Below are 15,942 nucleotides of genomic sequence, written 5' to 3'. Positions count from 1 at the left end.
AACACGACATAATCAACATTCTTTGCCACTAGTAAGTAGAAGTCAATCGTTTTCGGACCAGGAAAATGAGCAACATATAATTTTCTTTTCCTAAAGTTTATTGAAGAGATATTGAGTATAATAATGTCCATAATGTCCAGGTAGTTCCTAAATTAACTCAAAGCTTAAGCTTCATTGCATTGTTACATAGGGTCCTTTCAGACAACCTTTTAATCCTGGACAAAGAAGTGGGGCAAAAAAATCACAGGTTCTTAAGGAGAGTTCAGACATGGAGCTCTCAGTCCTAGTAAATCATCTCCCAGCATCCTGGAAGGTCTGATTATAGTGGATTTTTCAAAATGGGCATGGGACATCCACCGGAAGTTCTCTTTTAATTTTTTCATTGATGCTCTGAGATGTGCTACACCCCATAAGTGCTGATGTCAATATTAGAGTGTGAACACAAGCAGTTTTTTTTAACTCCTCACCATCCTGCTGCCTTTATGTTTGCACTCTTCAACCCTGTTTAACTGTGTTTATCTGTGATAATTTTTAATTTTGTTATAGTTATGAATTTTCTTTTGGCATCTGGGGAGGTTGTTTATTTCTCTTTGTTAGTGTATTCTGGCATTGAATGTTTGCCATTGTTGTTGCAAACCGCTCTGAGTCCCTTTGGGGAGATAGGGCAGTATATAAATATTTTTTTTTTATTATGACACAGCAAACAATATAGACATGCTGGATTTCGTATCACAAAATCCCAAGTCGAACACTTCCCAAGTGTTTAGGACTGTGTGATGTATTTTCAGATGATGCGTGCAGATCCCAGTAGGGTGGCCTTTTGCAGTTGGCAGATTATTATTATTATTATTATTATTATTATTATTATTATTATTATTATTATTATTATTATTAGAAACAAAACAAGATGAGTCCACAGCAGACATTCTGCTGGCTGGATCACACGTCAGACACTTCCCAAGTGTTTAGGACTGTGTGATGTATTGGCGAATAATGCGTGCAGATCCCAGTAACGTGGTCTTCTGCAGCTGGCAGGTAGTAATTTTGTCAGCGCCGATTATGTTTAAGTGCAGGCACTGGGACCACCTTGACTGGCTTGTGCCAGAGTCTTTGCAATTCAATCTTTAAATCCTCATATTGTGTCAACTTTTCCAGTTGTTTTTTTTTTCCAATCCTGCTGTCCCCTGGGATTGCAACATAGACAATCCATACTTTGTTTTTTAACACGATCGTGAGGTCAGGAGTATTGTGCTCCAACACTCTGTCTGTCTGAATTCGGAAGTCCCAGAGCAGCTTGACATGTTCATTCTGTGTAACTTTTTCTGGCTTGTGATCCCACCAGTTCTTTGTTGCAGGCAGATGGTATTTGTGTCACAAGTTCCAATGAATCATCTGAGCAACGGTTATTATGCCTCTGCTTGTAGTCTGTCTACGCGATCTTCTTGCAGCAGCTGAGGATGTGATCTATTGTTTCATCTGCTTCCTTGCAGAGTCTACATTTGAGATCTGTCATCGACTTTTCAATTTTGGCTTTGATGGCATTGGTTCTAATGGCTTGTTCTTGGGCTGCCAGAATCAGGCCCTCTGTCTCCTTTTTCAAAATTCCGTTTGTGAGCCACAGCCATGTATTTTCTTTGTCAATTTGGCTCTCAATTTTTCCCAGGAGCTGTCCATGGAGAGCCTTCTTTCGCCAGTTTTCTCTTCTGCTCTGGATTGTGTTTTTACGGTATTCACTCTTTGTCTTTTGCACTTAAAGCAGTTTGCTACTGTTGACTTCCCTCAATGTTGGTTCTTGACTGCCTTTCACATAATCTGCCAGGGCATGTTTCTCTTCCTCTATCATTTGTTTTACTTGCAGAAGCCCTCTGCCTTGTGATTTTCTGGGCAGGTAAAGTCTGTCGACATCACTATGTGGGTGTAATGAGTAGTGGATTGTCATCGGGGTTTCTTGATTTTCTGTCCAGATCATCTAGCTCTGCTTGTGTCCAGTTCACAATTCCAGCAGTGTATCTAATGATGGGTATTATTATTATTATTATTATTATTATTATTATTATTATTATTATTTATATAGCTGACATTTTCCATAAGTGTCATCTGGCCACCCTTCCCCAATTTATTCCGGATTTCAAGGCCTGTGTAGAAGAGGCCATAATGATTTAGAAGCAGGAGACTGAGTATTGTATAACTTTCCTTTATTCAAATTTATTGTGGAAATGGGGACGGTAGTAGCTAGCTACGTCATAATGTTCACTAGGTTTGGTCCTGAATCAGTTTGAACTAAAATGATTTGTAATATTTTGGTGGTCCGTTTCATATAATCTCCAAAAACAGAATGAGGAGGAGGGAGCTGAAAGGCCTGGCAAAATGGATTAAGAGAGACCCAGATTTTATTGGCTACTAGAGAGGATAGAGTTAAGTCTGCAATATACTTGAGGCAGAGACTGCTGTGGGGCTCCTGGAGAAGATGGGATTATTGTAGCATCTTTTTCCCTCCCCTGGCAGCAATAGCATCCATCCATTTCTTTTTGAAAAGTTTCCTAGTCTCCTCCTTCAGAGAGAGTTCTGCTGGGGACTCACATTCCCAGCAACATTGGCAGGGGGCAGGCATTGACAAGTCTCTGAGTAACTCTTGGAGCATGATTGGAGTTGAAGTTTTTCTCTCTGTGTGTTTCTCAGCCAATAAAAGGCCTGGTTGTGTCCATGCTCTGACTGGCTGAGAATGGACACAACCGGCAACTACAATTCCCAGAACCCTCTCTTGGGAGTCTTATTTTTAAAAATGTTTTGGTAAAAACTTAAAATAATTCTAAAAAATTAGTAGATCAGTGAATTGTTTTGAAACGTGGCAGTCGTGCAGTTGTGTTGTATTTCAGCCTGTTCAGCCTGTTTCCAAGGTTTTTACAGTTCCTGTGCAGACTGATTCCGATGTTCATAAAGGCAGTGATACTCCTATTGATGGGCTTGGGCTGGAGTTAAGTTGATGTGAGGCCTGAGCAGCCAGAGTTAAGTGTAGATGAGCAAGATTTTGATGAGAGGTTTGAGCCTGGGGAGGTATCAGGGGAAGACCTTTCACCAATTTCTGCAGAGCAGCAGTCTGGTAGCCATTTGGAGTTTTTTTCCCCAGCTGGCAGCAATACGACAACCTTGAATATAAAGCTGTTTTATGAGCGGTATAGGGAAGGCACTCAGAAGGTCAGACAATCTGCTCGTTTTCAACAGAAGAGAGATAGAAATCAGTTATCTGCTAGGAAAGGGAAAAGAATGTTTCTCACAATCTTGGATTTTGGAAAAGGCTTATATTGATTGATGCTGCTTTCGTTTTCCAGTTGTGGCAACTTTGCTTTACCACATTGGTCTTGGTTCCAAGTGCTCCGTGTTTCTAGTTCAGGTTCTGGTTTCTAGTGTCTAGTTCAAGTTGCCTTTGGGATTTTGCTGTTTGCTTCCTGAATTACTTTGGTCAAGTTTGCCTATGGTTCTGTGTTGTATTGTTTCCTGATTTTTCATGCCTTGCTCCATGGAAATTCTACAGATTTATGGTTTGGATTTATGCTGAAACTCTAAAGACATTCTTAAATACTGACTGAATGTTTGGATTGTTGTACTTTTTACTATTTCTTATTGATTTGCTTTTATATATTCTACAATAAACTGCTTGCTGATTTTACCAATCCGGTATGCTGTTTACAGTTAAAGAGTTTTCTGCCTTGGAATGCAACAAGTTTGGTTTCATGCAGATAGGCATTAAAATGACTGAAGATTGAGCCTTTAAAGTTTCCCATTGTAACTAATGGGCCAAATCTTTGCTGAATGAAAATGGCAATAATCCTTTCGATTTAAGTAACTTTCCGGTAAATAGAATGAGGGGTTAGCTAACAATGGACCCCAAAGCAGCATGCATTTTGGCTGAATTGCACACCTCTAATGTTCACGTAGACCCATATAATGAAGAATCATTCATTGATGAAGTATGCAAAAATGTGGGGAAAATACATAAGTGCAGTATTTTTCAACTGCAAAGCAAGAAATGAAGAAGTGAACACAAAATATTGCAAAATATTCTGATTGCTTTCACTGTGATGTTATGCATCTACTTGGTAGATTTTCACAATATAGGCCTCAAAGCCATGAGTTTCCTGTATAAGCCAAACGTCTCTTAAAGATATGGAGATGCATGGGGAAGTCTGAATAGATAAAATTTTTAGAAGTTTCATTTTAGCCTATAACGTTCATACATGTTTTAAATTCAAACCTAGTGGCAATAATAATAGAGCATTGAAAGTCTAGATACGGGACTTTGCCATTTGCCATTGATTTTCCTTGTGTCTCACAATTACAGCAGCAACTGTGCTAAATCATATTTTTGGTAAATTGTTAGGAATTTAGTGCTCTGTGTATTGACTTGAGAGCATTCATTGATTATTTTATGAGGAGGGTGGTCTGATGATTGCACAGGGGATTGCAGTCTTACATATACTAAGAGTTAAGGATTTGAAACTTTTAAAATGCAGTTGGTAAAGTGAAATCTAAAAAATATTGTGATACTCCTCAGCAGTTCCAAGCATCCATTTCCTCTGTTGGTGAAGTCCTATCAGTAGAATCATAGAATCGTAGCGTTAGAAGAGGCCTCACGGGCCATCCAGTCCAACCCCCTGGAAGAAGCAGGGAAATCTCATTCAAAGTAAAGATTATTCAACCATTTTTTTCCTGCTGATTTAGTCATTTTCTCATTTCTCCTTTTATTAAGTGAAATTTAACAATTTGAATTAGATATGGTTATGAATTTCCCTTAAAGGAAATATTGCAAAATTTAGTTGTGAGAGAAAGGGGAACTAGAAGATTGTGCCATTCCTACTTGAGATGGGAAAGGGCTTCAGTTCAGATGTTGTCATTTTTCATTCAAAGTATAAAAAAAAAGTTTAGAAAACCAAACCCGAGAAAATAATAATAATAATAATAATAATAATAATAATAATAATTTTATTTTTTATTACTCTTATTACTATAGTTACAAAAACTTTCTCTTTTTACAGTCTAGTTGAGCAATTAGATTTGCACTATACAATATAAATGATAATCTAAACCATTTTAGATCTAAAATATAATAACTTTATTATTCTCTCCTTAGTTTTGTGAAGTACAATTTTGAGGTAATTTATTAAATGTTTGTGCTGTAAAGCTAAGAATTTTCTTTTCCATCTTTATGAAAGAAATGCAATTTCTACTCAAAGCTTTATGCTGTTTTGTAGGATTGGGAAATGTCTACCAACAGCATTCTTTTCTTTGACCACTCTTCCAATCCTGCAGAGCAATTAGATATAATTAACAAGTTTCATTTGTGTAATTATGAGGAGGAGACGCTGGCAGGTGGAAAGAAATTTCACCTTAGCTTCACTGCATACTACAAAAATCCCCTCACTGCGCAGCAATTAAGTTTTGAAAGGGAATAGGTCCCATTCATACAAACAAAAACTTTTTTCTCTAACTTTAATTGCTGTGCTGGAGGAAGTTTTGGCAGGGAGGTAAGGAGAAAAAGAGAAGGAGAACAGAAGGGAAGAGAAGTGGATGGGAAGAGCGAATGCTCCAAATGAGGCAGATGAAACAAGAGGATGAGATATTTGCTGCTGTAGTTTTGGTTTGTTTGTTTTAAAACAGAAAATATCCAAACAATGTTTATTTTGTCCTCGGCTATATTCTAAAAATTACCAGGATTAGATATAATATTTCATTGCCACCCTCAAGTATGTTTCTTTTTAATCTGAGATTTATTAAATCATTATGCCCCTTTCAATTCCCTTCCCTGCCCTTCCCAGCTCTTGCTTTTTCTTTTTTCTTTGGTCAGAGCTATAGTACTATATTGCAACAGTGAAATGGCACTCCTACCCTATAGCTCTAGAAAATTTGTTAAGGATAAAATTTATCTTTCAAACTGAAGGGCCACTTCAATAAACTATGCCTCATTGTTTTAAAACAAACAAACATTGACTCATAGGATTGTACAATTGTAGAGTTGGAAGTGAGGTCAAAGAAAACATCATGTTCCCATATATGCTGAAAAATAGATAGATGGGCTTCAAGTTGCTTTAGCTTGTCTTCTAACAGTGAACATGCATTTGTTGCAGATGTAGCTACCCATATCCTCTCAGAAGAACACAAACACACAGCAATTGTTGCAGGGGACTGTAGCAGCTTGTTCACAATCAATTTATAGTAGTCTTAAGTAAATAGAATAATAGAATCATAGAATAATAGAGTTGGAAGAGACCTCATGGGCCATCTAGTCCAATCCCCTGCCAGGAAGCAGGAAATCACATTATAAGCTCCCCAGACAGATGGCCATCCAGCCACTGCCTAAAAGCTTCCAAAGAAGGAGCCTCCACCACACTCCACAGCAGGGAGTTACACTTCCAAACAGCTCTCACAGTTAGGAAGTTCTTCCTAATGTTCAGATGGAATCTCCTTTCCTGTAGTTTAAAGCCATTGTTCCGTGTCCTAGACTCCAGGGCAACAGAAAACAAGCTTGCTCACTCCTCCCTATGACTTCCCCTCACTGTTGTGGCTCAGTCTGATGATGGAGGGTTTGGGGTTTTACAATCTGAAAATGTTGTGCAGTCCGAGCAGCAGCAGCAAGATGCTCTGAGTGTTCCACAGGCAGAGAGCCAAGATGAGATAGCAGAGGCTTCAGATCAGCATGACCTGGTGGGGAGAGATTCCACCTGTCTTCCCAAGAGATTTGCAGGATTTTTCTGAGGATTTTCTGAGGCAACGCTGATGGAAACACTATGTGACGTCTGTAGACGGTCCACGTTTCACAGGCGTAGAGCAGGGTTGGGAGGACAATGGCTTTATAAACGAGCACCTTGGTATCTCTACGGATGTCCCGATCATCAAACACTCTTTGCTTCATTCTGAAAAATGCTGCACTCGCAGAGCTCAGGCAGTGTTGTATTTCAGTGTCAATGTTGACTTTTGTGGAGAGGTGGCTGCCAAGGTAGCAGAAATGGTCAACGGTTTCTAATGTTGCACCATTAAGCTGTATTCCTGGCATTGCAGAGGAGTTAGCTGGTGCCTGTTGGAAGAGCATTTTGGTTTTCTCAATGTTCAGTGAGAGGCCAAGCTTCTCGTATGCTTCTGTGAAGGTGTTTAGAGTGGCTTGTAGGTCTTCTTCTGAATGCACACAGACTACATTGTCATCGGCATATTGGAGTTCTAAAATAGATGTTGTGGTGACCTTGGTTTTGGCTTTCAGTCTGCTGAGGTTAAATAGCTTGCCATCTGTCCTATAGATGATTTCCACTCTGGTGGGAAACTTCCCATCAACAAGGTGAAGTATCATAGTGATGAAGATGGAAAATAAGGTAGGGGCAATAACACAGCCCTACTTGACACCTGATTCCACCTTAAATGGGTCACTTTGGGAGCCGTTGCTGTCCAATACTGTTGCCATCATGTCATCATGGAGGACCCGCAGGATGTTCACAAATTTATTTATTTATCTTTTATTGATAAAAGATAGCAAAGTCATAATAAAAAGTAGTAAAGAAAGCAGTAATCCAATTGTAAAGGCAATCTGCAGAATATAGTTCAAAGTCTCTGTAGAATATAGCAACTCAGTCCTGAAAAACAAGGCAGTGTGAACTTCAAAATACAATCCAAAATTCAGGAACTAAGCATGAACAAAAACAAGAAGTCTTTTCCATGAGCAGAGATAAGGCAGGAGTTAAGCTTCCAAAATCAATGTTGCTTTATCTGAAATCTTTCCCTGTTTCTCTCTATTTAACCATGCTTACAGGCTAAGAAAGCATTTCTCTGTCCTTGAGTTCCCACATGTTTCCCAGCTATTCTTAGAGAATGCCTGGGACAATGAACCCTTAACCTTAACCTTGTATCTCGATCTAAGGACAACTCCTCTGGCTCACTGCCAGAGCCACCTGGACTTTGTTGATGTTCAAAATCCTGTGAAAGGTCACCCTTATTACTAACTTCAGCTTCCCTGCTAGCCTGCAGCCTTTCTAACAATTCTAACATTTCCTTGGTCAGCCTGCATTTCTGACCATTCAGAGCCTTCAACATTTCCTTGGTCAACCTGCTGAAACCCAAATCCCCCTTCATCATCAGACTGAACCACAACAGCTTGTCCTCCTGGAAAAGCAGGCCATGGTCAAGAAAGCCAAAGCATTCCCCCTGACAACATTTTCTGGGCCAGTTATTGACCTGTACTATTTTTCTGGCCCTTGTAGGGCCATGTCCTACAACTGGGAGGAGGGATGAAAAGACCACATGTACATTACACAGTTTTAGCTTTGTTCCGAGAGCTCAAAAATCATTTGCGATCTTTTGAAAAATATACCTAGCAGTATCATTGGTTCCTACATGAATCAACATGAGGGGGAAGGGTAATGGGGCTTTAGGAGCCTTGCGAGCCTCTGAATGACATGGTGTGTGCCATATGTGCCATGAAGGCAGCATATTTCTCGCATCATCCCATCCAGTCTAGAAATGATGGCTTCTGTTCCTCTAAAGGGAGTCACTTACTACCAAGACCTGTTTCCTTTGAGGATTGACAGGGCCCCTTTTGTTCAAGATAGTGTGTAGGATCCCTGGAAAGTGTCCCCATTGAAGTCGATTGTGTAGGTGTAAAGTGTTGTCCCCCTCCTCCTCAACATCCCCAGTGTCATCAAGGACAATTCATTGAGAGCCCATCACTTTCTCGAGTGCGTTCCTGTTGCACCTGGTCTACAATTGGGAATGGAGCATCTGCATGATTGTGTGTGAATGTGGTGAAGCATCAGGGCTATCCCACGCACATTGATCAAGGGTGGCCCACTGAGTGGTATCTAAGTAATTGTGGTCCTCCACAAGATGTTTTTCCTGATCAGATGTTAGTGGTGTAAGAAAAAGAACTTTAGGTCTCCCTTTTTTAAAAAAAATCCTGCCAAATATCCTTTGATTGTGCCTGTTAGCCAAACTCTTGTTTGTCAAGCTCCAGTTATTGGATCTTCAGTTGCAGTCAGAGCTAGAAGCTGCTAGCTCCTCACCCAACCAAATCTCTGATTCACTTCCTCTCAGCGAATGCAGCACTTTTTGAGTCCATGTGCTCAATCAGTTAACCTGGACCAACACAGAGAAGAATAATTAAACACTAATGAGTGCACAAGCAATCCTCCACTCAGCTCACATAAATGACCAGCCTTAACAGACACAAGTTAACCAAAGCACTATACAATATTGGTGGGTACACAAGCAAAAATTCTCCCTAAACACACAAACAGTCTTAACTCAACACACTATCCCAAATGACTCTCCAGGTGGGTGATCTTTTACTTAACAAACTCTCTCAAATGACTCTGCAGGGCTGGGGAGCTTTATTTCAGCAGGCACAAGCTCACATTATACTGTAACTTCTACCACATCCATGCAAAATGACTGTGTTAGCCAAGCTCCCATTCACTTACTTCCAGGGACTGGGACTGAAGCTATATAGAAAGTGATTGGCTACTAGCACCTTCTTAATCAATCTCTGGCTAAATTTTTAATAGTCTGTACTCGGATCATGAAGAGCTTTCTAAACTAGAACTAGTCCTTTGAATTTTGCATGCAAATAGGCTATTGTTAACAAGGCAGGTATATGTTCTGGGTAGATAGCCCTGGTTGAAGGTTTGAAACAAGATGCAGCATGGGGGTGCTCTTCAAAATCAACTCTTTGGTCCCATTTGGGGAGAATAGTGGGATATGCATTAATCAAATAAACAAACGAAATAGTAAAACCTACAACTAGATACAGAGTGGAGGGTCAGGGAGAAAATGTAGATGTTTTGGCTATATTTTATAAACACAAGAGATCTTCGTTATGCAGGAAAGAATGTACTTTCTTTCAGATGCATGAAAGAAATCAATGTTCCTGCCCTTTCTTGCCAAAAGAACTAGTCCTTTGGGATGATAAAGTGCTCAATTTTATTCTGCACACTTCGGAAATCTGTGTTACTCTGAGCACTAATGGAGAGTAGAGGGGGAGACACAGGAAAAAAAGTTTAGAAAAAAAACCTTTCCTCTATCTTATTATGCTCTTCCTAAACTAACCTGATTAAAGGTCTGAAACACCTGAGGTCAACAAGGCCACCCTTAAGGATGACAATGACACTGTCCCACTGATTATCTGTACCAATTAGTAAATAGAGGCAATATAATCTCAGCTTTACAGTATACCATGTGTTATTGACTGGAGCTTTGGACTATCAATGATTTGGATCATATCCAAGAATCTAGGAAACCGTGAAGTATCATGAGACAATGCAGCATGTTCCTAGCAGTATTACTTTTTGAAACTGTGCTGTTGTGATCTTATCTATGACAAGTTCATTCAGATGTTTTGTCAGTTCACTGAGAATTGTTCCCAAAGCATCGATTATTACTGACGTTAATCATTATTTTTCTCTATTATGCTGTCATCATTGTCATCTGCATCATCATTTTATTCAGTTTCAGGTTATACCAAATGTAGCTCACCAGACCTTTGGATCATCAGATTTTATCCAAGAACATAGGAATCTGCGATACCATCAGATATTGTGGCATGTTATAAGTCGTGTCACTTTTTATTGCTTTGTGTATAGGGAAAGATCTGTAAAATTCTGATGCTCACAATTGCAATATAACTAACATCTTTCAGTGCAAAGAGAGGATTTTCCTCACCTGTGTATCTAAATTAGGTAAGGTAAATTCTGTTTCATAGCTGATTTGTATATAGAATTTAAAATTAATGTTTAAATATACAGTGAATCCTGAAGAATTTACACTAGAGACATGATGCAACACAATGATGCAACACATTTGCCAAGGAACTATGAAAGTGCATTTCAGTCTGTTTGAAGATAATTTATGTTCTTTGAATTCTGTATAATCACTGATGAAACAACATGTTTTTATATATTTTTCTTCCATCTTGTTGATGCTTAATGTTATTTTTTTGCAATATATTTCATATAACATGTTATGCAGAATAAAAAAGAATGATGTAGTGCAAATGACTAGGCACGTTGTTCCATTCTGCTGCTTTATAGGTCAAATTGGTTTGTAGTTCATTTATAATAATACAAAAGAGAGAGGCAGGACTGAAATCTGCCTGAACGCCTTGTCTTTTATCCTATGGCTATGTTCTAGGGTTGCTTTCAATTCTATTTGTATTATAATCTCAGCTTCACAGTTTTAATTATATGTATCATTTTTATAAGGTGTGGTTTCCTTGAGCCCCAGGCTTGCAAAAGATAATAAATAAATAAATATTTTAAATATTGTAACTAAAATAAAAAATGACTATTTTAAGAGTATTGGAAATATAAGCAATTAGATATTTCTAAGCTTTCTAAACTCTTGCTCAGAGATTGTTGTTGTTATGTGACTTCAAGTGCACTCTGATTTATGTTGAGCCTAACATCGGAAAGGTTTTCCTGGCAAGATTTCCCCATTTTCTCGGCATTGCCTTCTTCCTAGGTTTCTCTGAGTCTACCATTCAAACTACAACACCATGCTGGTTCTAACCCAGTGATGCGGGTACTTGTGTGTTTGGAATTTCTAGACGGATAAAAATCAATAAAATGACAATAGGGCATAATAATAAAAACACTGTGAACAAGTAAAATAATTGAACCCGAGATTAATCATAAAAAGTGATGTGTGTGAAAGAATTCAATAGCTAAAATCAATATTATTGTCCATTAAATATTATTTGTCATTGCCCACATTGGTTGGAAAATGTTAGCAGTACTAACCCAGAAAAGACTGAATAAGGAAAGCTCTTCTTATATTAATTTCACAGTGAAGTTATAGATTCAAAGTAATAAAAACAACATTTCATATTCACCCAGTTGCATTTTTAAATATTCAGGAATTAGTAAAACATTTCATTATTTAACCACAGTATTTTTAATTTAAAGGATGCATACTTCAAAAATTCCCCTAGGATGTAATTAGGCTAATATTGTACTGCTCAAGCTAAAATTTGGTCAGAGTTATCCCATTACTTCCATGTACATACATTTATTATGATTGCATTTTCTCTCTTGCAACTCAGTTACATCTTTCTAATGTCGAATAAGCAAGTGTTTAAACAATTTGTAAAATATAGATATTTGATTCCCAAAGGGAATGTTATTTTGTTTCAATGAAAACCAACCAAGTATTCTATGGTGTCTTAAAGACGAACGCATTTACCACAGCAGGAGGTTTTATGGAACATAGACCTCAAGTTTTAACTTCCTCATTATGTATCTTGTTTCTTATCTTGTTGTTCCAAGGTCTCTTTTGAAGAAAATATGGTTTAAATGAAAGAACCTGTAAATTCTGAAATTGAAATTTCTTACACTTTCTGAGGTTATTATGAAACTCAGGTTAAGTTTTTTTCAATTTTATATTTTAAATATGTTTTTAAGTTATGGGTATGGCTTCAAGTGCAATTCAGATTCATTGAGGGGGGATGTGAAGGCTTCTCATATTGTCAACGCATTGGACCATCTACTCCTGCATTAGCTATCATTTAGACAGTGGATTTCCAAGATCTTGGACAAGGATCTTTCTCAATTTTTAATTATAGGTAATATGGTGGTATAGTAGTTAAAGAGTTGAACCAGAATGAAAAGATTTATTCAGCCATAGAAACTCACTGAGTGACCATGTGCAAACCACAATTTCTTGGCTTCAGAAAAAAGGAAAGGCAAACAGCTTCCAAACAAATCCTGCCAAGAAAGTGTCTGTAAATGGTTCAATTTAGGGTCATCAGAAGTCAGAAATTACTTGTATAAACACTAATACAAAATGTGGAATGCAAACTTTGATCCTGTACCACTGAGGAATGGATCACAATACTAAAAGCAAAAATATTGTGGCTTCAGGTAATGTTTACAAATGTTTTGATTTGAATATACAATGTATAAGGTTTATACAAAATATCCACCACAGATCATTTCACAGGGGGAGAAAGTCCATAATTTATCAGTACTGAAATAGTAGAAAGGTATATGATGTAGCTTTGCTCACCAACTACTAGCCATCTCCTACCAAAAATACTTAAGACATGGTATGCATTCGAGTTTATTTAAACTTGAGTAGAATTTGATCTTTATACAGAACATTTAGAATTATTATGCAAACAATGATTTATAGCATATATGCTTGGAAACTATGAATTTCTGTTTATAATTCAGGAGCAATGCTGTTTTGTAGCACATATACCCAGAAACCATGGATTCCTAATTTATCATTCTAGAGCAATGCTTTCTCCCATTCTCTTCAGCATCTTGGCTGCTCTGCCATCTTCAAGAAGAACCTGAACAAGTCAGGTTAGAATGAACTATCAAAAGAAATTAAAAAAAATACTTTAAAGAAAATAGAGGCTGAGCAAGTATAGAAATAGTCTGGGATACAACGAAAGCAATAATCAGGGGTTACTGTAAAGCAAAAGAAGTGGCAGTAAAGAAACAGCAAGATGGAGAAAGGAAAAGAGTGTTTAGAGAAATAGAGGAAACACAAAAACTACTACAAAGTAAAATCACAGGTGAAAACAAAGTTGGAAAATTTAAAGAAACAATTAGAAGAAATTGATAATTTGGACTTATGGAAAAAAGAGGTATTTATCAAAAATAATTATCAAAGACAAAATACGAATACAAAGAAAAAATTGGCTAATTATTTGAAGAACATGAAAGAGAAAGAAAGAATCATCCAGTTAAAAAATAAATACAATAAAATAGTAAACTCGACCAAGGAAATAAGAGGGATATTTGTAGACTTTTATCAGGAACTGTATAAAAAACAAATACATGGAGGAGGATTTGATGAAAATATACAGAAGATAATAGATAGAGAAGACAATAGGAAACTAGGAACAGAAATAACATATCAAGAGATAGAGTAGGTTATTGATACACTGAAAAATGCAAAATCTCCAGGAGGGGACAGATACACTGAAGAATTTTACAAAGAAACGAAAGAAATAATAATTCCAGAATTGAAGATTCTATTAAACAGTATAATGAAAGGAGGGAAAAACCCTGACACATGGAGAGAATCAGAGATAATAACAGTGAGAAAGAGCGGGAAAGATCCAGAAGATCCCAATTCATACAGACCCATTAGCCTCCTAAATCAGGATTATAAAACATTCACAAAAATATTAGTAAATAGAATACAAGAGAATATAGCCAAAATTGTGTTGTCGAAGGCTTTCATGGCCGGGATCACAGGGTTGTTGTATGTCTTTCGGGCTGTGTGGCCATGTTCCAGAAGCATTCTCTCCTGACGTTTCACCTACATCTATGGCAGGCATCCTCAGAGGTTGTGAGGTATGGATAAACTAAATGAGGAAAGGAAAGAATATATATATCTGTGTAGAGTCTGGGGTGTGGCAAGGGTCCTTTGTCACTGGGAAGCCAGCATTAATGTTTCAGTTAATCACCCTAATCAGCACTAGAGATGTTTTTGTCTCTTGCCTGGGGGCATCCTTTGTCAGTCAAGCCCTCAGTAGATGGGAACCAAAACTCTGAGGTTCTCAGTTGATATTTTCTGTGGATTAGCTATAAGTGAGATACAAATATTTCTGTATGTGATCTACAGTACTGCAAATTCTGATTGCACTAGGAGATGTACATTTACTGGGACACACTGGTCTGGTCTGACACATAGGTAGAACTTTTCCTGCACCCTCATAGGAATTGATGTCTTTGTCCTTTCTACAGTCCTATACTCTACAGACTCGGGGCTTCTGTTCCTCTGATTTTCTTTTGAATACCAGCCAAATAAACCAAGACCCTCAGCATAACAACATTCCAAAGGGCCAATGGGTCGAATTGAACATGTTTAAGATTCAGTGTTTTTCATACAATCCCATCACACCACTGAAAAGCTTCTATGATATCCATCAAAAATCAGTAGTTTCAAGGAAAGCAAAAGATTGGCAGATCTAGACAAAACACATCACTGGTAAAGGTATCAGTGCTGTCTATGTATCACACAGCTATCTTGCCTCTGAATAGTGGTTACTGGGGTGAAACAGAACAAGAGAAATGTTGTTCTCATGTTATGAGTGTGGGCTTCCCTGAAGCACTTGGTGAGTCACTGTGAGAAAAAGTATGCTGGACTAGAAAGACCCTAGGTCTGAATCAGCAAGGCTCCCCTTTTTGTTCTCAGAACTTTTTAACTAGAATTATTACCAGCTTTTCATTTAATCAGATCTTCTGATGAATTTCAAGGAAAGTGACAATATATCTCTGCTATCAGGCATTACACAGAGTGTGTTTACACTACTTAATAAAAAGCTATTATCATTTCCATCCAAGGCTGGAGTTAAAATTGTTGGAAGAAACATTAACAACCTTAGATATGCAGATGATACTACTTTGATGGCTGAAAGTGAGGAGAAGCTGAGGAACCTTATCACCAAGGTGAAAGAAGAAAGTGCAAAAGCTAGGTTGCAGTTAAACATCAAGAAAACCAAGATTATGGCAACCAGACTGATTGATAACTGGCAAATAGAGGAAGAAAATGTGGAGGCAGTGACAGACTTTGTATTTCTAGGCACGAAGATTACTGCAGATGCAGACTGTAGCCAGGAAATCAGAAGATGTTTACTTCTTGGGGGAGAGCAATGACCAGCCGCGATAAAATAGTGAAGAGTAGAGACATCACACTGGCAATGAATGTCCGCATAATTAAAGCAATGGTATTCCCCGTAGTAACCTATGGATGCAAGAGGTGGACTATAAGGAAGGCTGAGCGAAGGGAGATAGATACTTTTGAACTGTGGTGTTGGAGGAAAATTCTAAGAGTGCCTTGTACTGCAAGAAGATCCACCAGTCCATATTCCAGGAAATAAAGCCTGACTGCTCACTGGAGGGAAGGATATTAGAGGCAAAGATGAAGTACTTTGGCCACATAATGAGAAGACAGCAA

Source organism: Anolis carolinensis, chromosome 3, assembly GCF_035594765.1.
Source record: "Anolis carolinensis isolate JA03-04 chromosome 3, rAnoCar3.1.pri, whole genome shotgun sequence".
NCBI classification, from domain to species: domain Eukaryota; kingdom Metazoa; phylum Chordata; class Lepidosauria; order Squamata; family Dactyloidae; genus Anolis; species Anolis carolinensis.
The sequence above is the reverse complement of the archived record's forward strand: the minus strand, read 5'-3'. Positions refer to the sequence as shown.